The sequence below is a fragment of the Pipra filicauda genome, unplaced genomic scaffold (assembly GCF_003945595.2).
Source record: "Pipra filicauda isolate LSUMZ 115617 unplaced genomic scaffold, ASM394559v2 scaffold30_size5312502_pilon, whole genome shotgun sequence".
Classification (NCBI taxonomy): Eukaryota; Metazoa; Chordata; class Aves; order Passeriformes; family Pipridae; genus Pipra; species Pipra filicauda.
Genome location: NW_024104432.1, coordinates 4,933,384 through 4,944,285, shown reverse-complemented (window position 1 = coordinate 4,944,285; position 10,902 = coordinate 4,933,384). Strand labels below are relative to the sequence as shown.

Genomic DNA, 10,902 nt, shown 5'->3' with positions numbered 1-10,902 from the left:
ATGTCGCTGTCTGCTGTGGTCTTACCCCAAAATGTTAGAAATACAGTAAAGCAACACTTACCCAAAGAGTTTGAACCTGAATAATCTTTGCAGCAGGAGCTCTTCACACCTTAATGCCTGGAAAACAGCCACGATGTTTTTGTCACCACTTCCATGTCCCTGGCAGTGCTTATCTCGAGGGACAATTGATTTCTGAGTGGTTTCTGACCCCTGTGTGTTCACTGTCCATTTTATCAGCTTACTCATTTCTAAAAAATGATAAACAGTGACAAAAACGATGCTTTAGCACCACTGCCCTGCCATACCTGGTTCTTATCTTTTTCTTTTTGCTGCTTGGCTGTGATTTGCTCAGCCCAGACTGAAGAGAGGTTGAAGGGAAAACCCTTTTTTGAGGGATGTGCTGCTGGATCTCGTACTTTTAGATTTTATTTATTCAACACATGTGACCACTACATCCCTTCCAGGGAAGAGACAGCAGTGGTGTTAATTGAGTTAGGTGATCCTATTAGCAGTTGGAGAATCACTCAAACTGACAAAAAACTTGCTTTTCTTGCCCAAAGGTAACAACACTCGTGAACACGAGCAATAAGGGACCATCTGGCAAGAAGAAAGGGCGCTCTAAGAAGGCTCATGTTTTGGCTGCCTCAGTGGAACAGGCCACTCAGAACTTCTTGGAAAAAGGAGATCAGATTGCTAAGGAGAGCCAGGATCTCAAGGAGGAGCTGGTTGCTGCTGTGGAGGATGTTCGAAAACAAGGTATGTGGGACAAAAGGCTTTAAGGGGCAACAGCTTCGTTTGGTGCTTTCCAAGATTTCTTTTGAAAAAAAAAATGCATCAGATGCTTTGATAATTTAATTAAACTTATGTCCCATATATAAATATATATATATATATAAACCCTCATGGTATATAAATATTAAAATACCTTAATGAATAGGAACAAATATAAACAATGTTCTGACTTTGCTAAAATAATGTATTTGGTTTGGTTTTTTCCTCTTTTAGCTGTTCTGTCACCACCACACAGTGGCCTCAAATATAACTTAGCAGCCAGGCTGCCCAGTGCCAAAGCTTATTGTTTCATTTTCAACTTGGTTTTTAGTCTGCTCTGTGACAAAATGACCTGTTTTTTCACTTGGCTAAATCTGAGCAGTGGTTTAAAGCCTGTGGGTGCAAATGTAGAATTAGGATTTTGGCATCCTAACAATTATCAACCAAACAGTGCAGCAATACAGAAGTACTTTTTAATTTCAAGTATATATTGAAATATATAAAAAATTATCCAAATCTGCAAATAGAAGGCTAATAGCAATATTAAAAAAATTATTATTTGGGTGTTGATGAAAAGACAAATGAATATTCTTGAGATCATGGATATCCTCTGACAATTTTCCTTCAAAAGGTAAAATGTGTATCAGATGCTTTCAAATTTACCTGTGTGATAGGAGAAAAATGTGTTTTCAATACATACCCATAACAAAACATTTCCTTTTTATTGACTTTGATTCTAATTATCTTTATTGTGGCAGAATTAAGTACCTTTCAGGTTTATTCCATTGTAAATCCTATAATATAAAGATACCATCTGCCAGTATCATCAGCCCTGGGTTTTAGAACAAGACTGACACACCTCCAACTGGGATTTCAAAAGGAGTCTAAAAGACTTGGGCATAAAATACTGATTTTCAGTGAGTTAGTCCCCCAAAACTCATATTTATGTTTTTTTTCAGCTTGTGAAAATTGGACTGAAGTGATCATATGAGCAGGCAGGGTTAAAATTTTGTGTGCATAAGCACTGATTAGTGAATATTCCAGTCTGTTCTGTCCTGAGGCTGTTTCTTCCTCCTCTCTGCTGTATGTATATTTGGTTTTACTGTTTTCCTGTTCCTCTGTGGTTTGGGATTTTTGAATGTTCAGTTACCAGTACATCAGAACAAGTTGAGTACTCGTGTACTCTATGTACAATGATATTTCAGTATTCCAAGGGGGGTTTGTTGATTTATTTTTTGGGGTGGGTTTTGTTGTTGTGATGGCGGGGTTTCATTTGGTTTTTTTATGTAGAATTTCAATGCTGATGCCTGGCTGTTCTGGCATTAATTTTCACTTTTCAACTACTTCAGTTTCCTGTTGCTTGCATTACTTGTTTTGTGTTATGCCAAGTTCTAGTTCAGCATCTTCAGTGCTGACACGAGTGCCCACCTTCTCTCTGAATTTATAACACTCCCTTTGGGTCTGTGGTGCTGACTCAGCTTCTCCCAAGGAGCCTCCTACTGAGTCATCAGCCTAAATTGTTGCACAGTGTCTTATCTTGACTGAGTTTCTGACTTTTTAATTGACAACAAGACTTTTATTCTCTTTGGTTTCGAATCTATACTTTAAAAAACCCCAAACAACAATGGGAGAGACAGAGAGATAAAAAAAGACCTTAAAGTGTATTATACAGAGTAATACAGACGTTCATCTTTTGTCAACGCTGCAGGCTGGGGAAAAAGCCTGTCAGAAAAGTGGAGCAGCTTTTTTTTTTGGGTGTGTTCAACACGATTCTGTGGCTTGGAGAGCAGGAGGCACCAAACCCCATCAGCAGCAGCCACGAGCCCTGCGAACGGGACCGGCCCCGCTGGGGTGGGAGAGGACACGTTTGGCTCAGAGACATAAAGAGCTGGATTAATGAACCGAGGCTGTGTTTTGCTGGCTGATTTCCTGGCAAGGTTCCAGCTTGGATAATTACATCCTCAACCTAAAAATGTCTCCAGCAGTCACAGCTGGCTCTGGGGTGCTCCTCGTTTCCTGCCCTGCGCTGCCGTGTGCTGTTCTGTCCTGCTGCAGACAGCAATTCCTGCCAGGGAGATTTGCTTTCCATTGATGGGTGTGAAACAAATGCACTGTATCGTTTGCAAAAGACTTTGGAATAAATGGGAATGCAAAGGATATGTAGTGTTGAGGATCTTGTCGCTTTAATAATGTGGGAGGATGAGCAACAGTTTTGATTTACGGAGTTGGGTTCTAAAAACACAAAGAGCAAGATGAAAATATTTTGTGCCTAAAGCTCATCCCTGTGTAATTATGTGTATTTATGTATCCCATAAGGATTCCATAATAGGAACACTTTGTCCTTATAGTTCAAAACCATCTAAGTGAAATAATCCAGTTGCTGTGCCATGGAATGCTTTGCTGTGTGGGTGTTTGTTCTGGTACTGTCAGGGTTGTACCAAAGTTCTTCCAGGGGGGGACAAATGAGACCTGGGAAATGTGGATGTTTGTTGTTCATGTCTTCTTACACTGGGGTTGGAACTAGGTGATCTTTAAGGTCCCTTCCAACCCAAACCATTCCATGATTGTATGAGCATGAACCCTGAAACTACAAAGCCTGGGAATTGCAGGAAAGTAAAGAAGAACTCATAGCAATAAAAAGTACAATACTTGCAACACTCCTAGTATGGGTGTCTTAATGCAACTGGTCTTTTATTGATCGTTAGAGAAGAAGAAAATTCCCTGTGGAGGAGAAATTCAGGTTCTAATTGACACAAAAATCTATCAAGAACTGCAGGTCCATCGGGCTCAGGTCTGATTAAATTTATTAAGAGACAGTCTGGGATGCTGCAGAAGGCAAGACAAGGAAATACATTATATTCATGTAAATTTATTCTATCAGTTAAATGACTTTGCCAGTGTCTGTTTGTAGGTATGTGCTAGTGACTGTCTGATTTTAATGTAATTTTTCTGGAAGTTTTCTGGCATATGGCTGAAACATCCATTAAAAACATGATTTAGTCCAGCAGCTGGTGGTTGTGTTATAATTTTTTTTGCTTTTCAAGCACAGTCAATACAACTTCACACCATAATTTGAAATTTGTACTTCAATCAAGGGACAGAAAATAGCTCTAACTGTTTTTTGTGTTTGAAGGCACTGTAAAGTTGAGGTAGGCTTAATTTTTTGTTCATGCAGATTTATGCACGTTGTAGAGAAAGAATATGATCCATGTACTCTGTGACTATGTGTGAGCTTGGAAGTGTGGAAAAACATCTGAGACACAAAACTTTCTTGGCAATTTTTTTCTCTATGATGGAACACACTAAAAATAATATTTTTAGTGCTTCAATGCTTTTAGTTATCTAGTTTTGAAAACTTATAAAAGGATGATTTTAAAATAAATCCTATGAAAGGTCTTCTTCCTTACTGCTTCCCTCCTGTCTCCTTCAGTGACCTTGGGAGAAAAGCAGGGAATCTGCATCTCTCAGGTGGTGGGAGCAGACTCCAAAATACACATATGAGAGAAGCTAGTTGTTATTAGAATGATTTTTATTGCTATTTTAAGTTCACTTGAGCTCTTGATTTCAATGACAGCACTTTGACACGGAGAGGGGCACATTCTGCACTGATACTTGTAATGCCACGTACGTTCACATAAAACTGTCTCGGTTTTGTGATACACAATAATTTTTTTTTGAGGCTGAAAACATCACCCCAGTTCAGGCAGTTTGCATTTTAGGAGACCTTTCCTGATTTAACCATTTTCTTTCAGTCAGGCCTTGTTGGACCAGCAGTTCCTTCCCAAACCCCCGTCCTTGCAGTGCCACGTTATCCCAGGTCTTTAACACTCGCTGCCTGGAGGTCTTGACTTCCCTGACTGAAGAATAAAGTCCTTGATGGGATTTTGCCTTCCTTAAAACTTTTCCACTCTCTTTAGAATCTCTTTGGACTTTTGGTTTCTGCCCTCTAATTAATTCAGTTTTCTTTCTTAACTGTATTAAAAAACTGCAACCATCTCAGTTTCCCAATCCTCTCCTTTTCTTTGCTATCTTTGTGTCATTAGACACTTACTTTGTCTGCCTTGCAACTCGGAATTTCCTTGAAATTCTGGAATTTCCTCTGTCTCATGGTGACTCTCTGTCTCACATTCCCTGTTAACCCTTCTCACTTGTCTCCTCATACCCTCATCCTGTCTTCACATGAGGTCCTTCTTGTCTCTTATGTTCAGTCATGGTTTTGAAATGCAAAGTAGAAAATAAAAATAAAATGTCTTTCCCTTCTTGTTTTTTTTTCCCTCGTTATCTTACAAACTTAATGTAACTGATTTGTTGTCCTTGTTTTCTCTACCAGCAGATCATACTGCTCTCTGAATCCCTCCCTGGCCCTGGGAACCTCCTTCACACTTCTGTTAGCCCATCTTTCTGATTGTACTTAGTTTTGTCTATTCTGTCCCTTTTCCCACTGGATTTCCTTCCTTTATCTTACAAACATTTAAGTCCAGGGTATGAACATCTTCTTACATAGCATGTTATGCCTTCAGATCTACTTTCTCAGGAGAGTCATCTACCACAGACTTTCCAGGATTTAACCAATCTATTCTCTCTGCTCTCCTTTTGATTTGTAAAAAAAAAGAAAAAAAGAAAAAAGGAAAAAAAAAAAGGGTTTGTACCCATTAGTATCTAAAAGCTTGCCTGGAATAGTTTGGGTTTAACATTTAAAATACAAATAATCCATTCCTCTGTGGTTCACTTGGTTAATAAGAATTCAGCTAATGGCTGTGGTTTGCCCTCTCTGTCTCTCTGCTACTCCTGCAGCATTTTTTCCTAGTTTATAAAATATATAGAAGTCAAATTACTTCATGAGGGTGTTTCCGTAGAAACCATTAAAAGACTTGTAAAAATACAGCTCTCACTTGAGGTGGGAAAGGAAGAAATTCTTTTTACAGAGAAAGCAAGCGATGAAGCATTGTCTGATTTCTGTGTATTTTCAACTCTGAGTCCCTGTGACTGGACTCAAACTGAAGGGTTGATCTGCAACTGAAGATTTGTGAGGGTGTCTCTTACTGTAATAACTGAGCACTGATTCTTTCAGGGATTTTTTGATATTTTTTTCTGACTCTTTCTGGCTGATTGTTATTCCCACAGTCTGAGTTGAATGAAAGAACTGTAAGATACTGGGACTGAATCTAGCAAGTATGAAGGAGCAACAATGGATCCCCTAAAAATAATTCAAAAGAATCTGATATTAATATTTTATCATTAGATTTTGTCTGCTTAACCTGAGCTGTTGTTTCTTACCTGGGTTGGGTGCTAAAGAAATCTAGAGAATCTAGAATTTTCCCTCTAGAATCTAGAAAATAATTTTTTAGGGAAAAAAACCATATCTTTTCACTTAAATGTATGTTCTCCCTATGTTTATTTATAAAACTTTTCACTGAACTATATGAGAACTTCACTTTTTTTTTGCTAATAGAAGTTAGTGTCTGCTGGTTCTTGGTAGAGGAGAAAGTGTGTCTGTGTGGGGAGAAGTTATTTGAGACAAACTAGAACTTCTCTCCATTCTGAAAGATGAGATGAGGCTTGTGGTCGATCCTGCCTAGTGGGGGAGTGACTCTTGGCCTGCACTGTAGAAGAACCTGTGTGTACAATAAGATATTCTCTTTTTTTGACCATAGTAAAACTCTGTCTTGTTATTAAAAAATACTCATAATCTATTTTGAATTGCTTGTTACGTGTGGAAGTGACTTCAGCTGTTATTCACCTTTGCAGTGCTCCTCCTCAGAAATCTGGCACGTTAAATGTCATTCCATGCAAATACTCCAGCGCTGGCTCCTCCAGACCCTTTTCAATCCATTAATTATCTTCCAGCTCTCAGAGAATTTAGCTGCAGAAAGACATTAAAATGCCTTTTCTGAAATGATTTAAAACACTCGTGATGAAAAAGCAGATGGTGTAGAGAATCTCAGAGAGTTGTTGCACAGATAAGTAGTGCCAGGGGTTCCCAAATCCTGCAGCTCCATGGCCCCAGTTCCAAGCAGTAAAGAGACTGATCATGTATTCCCAGTAAGCACATGCACACACACATACACAGATCATATATGTACATTTTTACATATATATATGTGTGTATATACATGTCTGACCACACACATCAGGCACTGAGAACTCACTTTTCCATGATTCTGTGAGACACAGGAGCTGTTTGCCCAAAGAGGTGGTGGATGCTCCGTCAGGGTCTGAACAACCTGGTCTAGTTGAAGATGTCCCTGCTCATTGCAGATCTCTTCTAACCCAAACCTCTCCATCTTTCTGTGCAACAGCTGAACATCTGTAAGTGTAAAATACCTATATTTGTATGTGTAATGCAGATCCTTTCAGTAGCTGGGTTTAGCTTCTCACTCTATCCCATAACTGGATCCTGGTCTCCCCAGTTACCCCACTCCCCAAAACACACCCACAAGCACATGGAAGCAGATGTTTGAGTTGACCTCCACATGCCATGGTCTGTCCAGCAGCTGGAGATCAGGAATCTGGCCAGACAAGTGCACTGACCAGCAGTCTGTTCACACACAGCTGGCCCCTTTTATCCTCTTATCCCTCCACTTTTCTGTGCTTGTTCCTCCCCAAATCGTCTCGGTCCTTCCTTTTACCCACTTTTGGTTTCTCCTCTAAACATCCCATTACAAGTTTTGTGCAATCCTAAAATGATCTTCCCCTGCATCATCCCGTAATGAGTCCTGTATCCTTAAGGAGGAAGCTGAAAATAGAGAAAAATGAAATGCATACAAGTGTCCCTGCCCATGGCAGGGGTTGGAACTAGATGGTCCTTAAAGTCCCTTCCAATCCAAACCATCCCATGATTTTGTGATTTTCTGTACACGTGGTTTAGGCTGTTGGGGAGGTCTTGAACTGATGGTGATGCTGGTTCTTGCTAAAGCCAACTGTGCTTATTCTCTGCATCATTTCCAAAAGATTTGCTTCTGTTCCAGCCTTGGTTGGAGATTTTCTAATATTCATTTCACTTTTTAATGTTTTGATTAAGCTCATGTGAGTTTAAATTTATGAAAGTGACTTATGTCTCTGAGGTATTTGTGTTATAAAGGGTAGTTGGTGTTTGATATATTGCCTAAAAGTGACAGTTTGAGGCAGATTTTACAAAAGCAGTGATATATGTTTGAAAAAATAATATAAATTAATATATGTGGTGATTTTTCTTTTTTTATACTATATTTATTTATATTGTCTTTCTTGAAGATTTTGGCACTATCGTGGCTCTATATTAGGGAATAATAAATTTGCTTTAAAATGTCAACTTCTGACAGTTGTCAAAAATTAAATTATACTTTAAATTGCAAGTTATGGAAATAGTGTGTCTTCCAGAAATGTTTGACTTGAGTTCTAAACTCAGATTCTCAAATTACTACTTTTTTTTTTTTTTTTTAGAAGTAATATTGCTGTTAAGAAAGGTTTTATTTAAGAAAGGATTGCAGACATGCAGCATGGTTTAAAAAAAAAAAAATCCCTCTCAAGGGATTGTAACTAGGCCATATTTTGCAGTAAATATTTAACTCCACCACCCATCCCAGTGCAGTATTAGTATGCATGAAATTTCTGAATTCAGGTCAAATTTGGAAAACAGTCTCACTAGGATTTAAATAAAAAGTAAAATAAACCAGGGTCTTACGAATTGGAAGAGGCACCACAGGCAGTTGTCTTCCCCTGTTCTGTCTTCCAGCAGGAATTCCAAAACTGGGTAGGCTTGATTCACAGTGAGTAATCCCCAACAGCATTTAATGTGCATCCTTTTCAATTAAGTTTTGAGATAACCATGAGCAGTGTTCTGCAGGAGGATTTTCTGGCACTCATGGAATGTGTATTTAAGTGGCCTCTCTGTGTAATTCAATGTAGAGATTTGAATTGAAGGCTCTGACCCCTTAGAAGAACAGTCACTGTGAAACTATAGAACATCTCAGCCTCTCCTTTTGAAGCTGTTCTGATTTCTGTGCTGGTGAAACATCACCTGGATTCCAGCTGAGTGCTGGAAATGAAATCACTGGCCTTTCGTTGGGCAGAAATTCTGAACTGAAATTAATTTTCTTCAATGCAACATTAAAAAAAAAAAAAAGGAAAGAAAAGGAAAAGTTTGATTCATCCTTTGAAGTGGAAAATCAGTTATTTTAGTCCACTGGATCAAAAGGATTTGGAAGGAGATTCCTTTTTGCTTGGCGGTGAAGTGACCTCAGATGACCCTGTGTGGGTGTCCCCTAAAACTTCCATCACCAGAGAGGGCAATTTTTAACAGAGCAAAGGTGCTGAGAGTGTCACCTGCTGTCTAATGCAGTGATAGAGAAACTGGTGGGAGGTCTGGAGCAGTGCAGGGGCTTTGTCTTGGATATTCAAACTGGGAAGTAGTTTTTTGAAGGGAGAAAGTCAAGGAGGTGGGCTTGAGATTTGGTCATTCCTTCATGTTTCAGTCAGATTAAAATCAGAATATCCTGAGTTGGAAGGGACCCACAAGGATCATGGAGTGCAGCTCCTGGCCCTGCACAGGACACCCCACAGAGTCCCACCATGTACCTGAGAGCATTGTCCAAGTGCTCCCTGAGCTCTGTCAGGCTTGGTGCTGTGGCCACCAAATGAAGAGCTGGTGGACAATATGGGATATGTTACAAAGGCAAAAGGGAAAGGCAGGTTTCTTTCTGCACCAGTACCGTTGTGTTTTGTCCTGTTGTCTCCACCTCTCCAGTCCTTCCCCCCTTGCTGGGCTGAATGATGGATTTTCAGTCTTTTAAAAACTTACCGGGAAATTTCAAGTGATATTGTGATGATAATACACAAAAAAAAAACCCCAAAACAACCAGTTAGTAACAAACTTAGTCAAAAAAATTCTAAGTTTTGTAAAGGAAGTGGTAAAATATCTTTTCAGTTTAACAAAGTGAGGTTTTCTGTGATCAGAATGGAATAGTAAGTACTGCTGAGATTCATCTCAAATGGGGGGACCTGGGGTTCTGATCCATGGTACCAAGATTATCTCTACTTACTTACAAGGGGGAATGGCCTTAAGGTGAATGAGGACAGGTTAGATTTAAACATTTGGAAGAAATTCTTCCCTGTGAGGGTGGTGAGGCCCTGGCACAGGTTGCCCAGAGAAGCTGTAGCTGCCCCATCCCTGGAAGTGTCCAAGGCCAGGTTGGATGGGGCTTGGAGCAACCTGGGCTAGTGGAACCATGGCAAGGGTTGAATCTGGATGGGCTTTAAGGTCCCTTCCAACCCAAACCATTCCTTGATTCTGTGGATACCCAGTGACATTTAATGGGAAAGATATAAATAGTCCTTGGATCACTAAACTTTATCTGGGAGTCTTCCTTGCCCCCTCCTCTCCTCTCCTCTTTGCCTACAGTATGTTTTGTTCTGTGTTCTTTATTTTGGGCTGTATTTTCCATGGCACTCATCCAACCTCAAAAGCTGTACAAGAGCTTCATTCTCCCATACAGATTAGGCTTTAATTTTGGATATGGTTTCAGAATGTGGTAGTTGATGAGAGAAGCATTGAAAGTGACAGCATGAAAATTTGAAATACGCCTCCTAATATCTGAATCCTAAAACATGCTTAGTCAATATATAAAAGGCTTTAATTTATTGCCTTTCCATTTACCATTTGGAACACGTCTGTGTCTGAAGTACATTTTTCACATACTACAAAGGCCAGTAATACTTTACAGAGTGAGGGAATATAGAATGTTATATTCAAATAGCAGTCGCTGCTTTCCTCTGAGAAGTGTCAAATTACAGTATTCTGATCTCCAGCTATCTTGTTCTCTCTGTTTTTTTAATCCCTTTATCAAAGAAAAATTATTTTTAAACTTCAGATCTGCAAGATATTCTGGCTGCTGTTTATATATGAAAATGGGAAGAGGAACCTGTTCTGAAGTGCCCATGGAATATTAAATTATTTTTATATCTACTAAAAATGAAAATCTAGACTCTCCACTGATTTGGATTTTGGATGTTTACAAATCTCATTTGTCCATAATTGTTCTAATTGACTTTCAGAGATATACTTGGCTTTTTTTTTTTTTTTTTTTTTTTTGTGTGTGTTTTTTTTGTTTGTTTGTTTTGTTTTTTGGTTTTTTTTGTTATAGATAAGTCAGT

At 39.1% G+C, this 10,902-nt stretch overlaps 1 protein-coding gene across 1 annotated transcript in view; it reads left to right on the top strand.

The window, feature by feature from the left end:
* Positions 1-556: 556 nt before the first annotated feature.
* Positions 557-10,902, top strand: part of CTNNA2 (catenin alpha 2) — a 407,233-nt gene continuing 396,887 nt past the window's right edge. The window contains exon 1 of the mRNA XM_039383431.1: positions 557-756. The gene's annotated coding sequence lies outside the window, so the exon portion shown is untranslated. The remainder of the gene's footprint in view (positions 757-10,902) is intronic.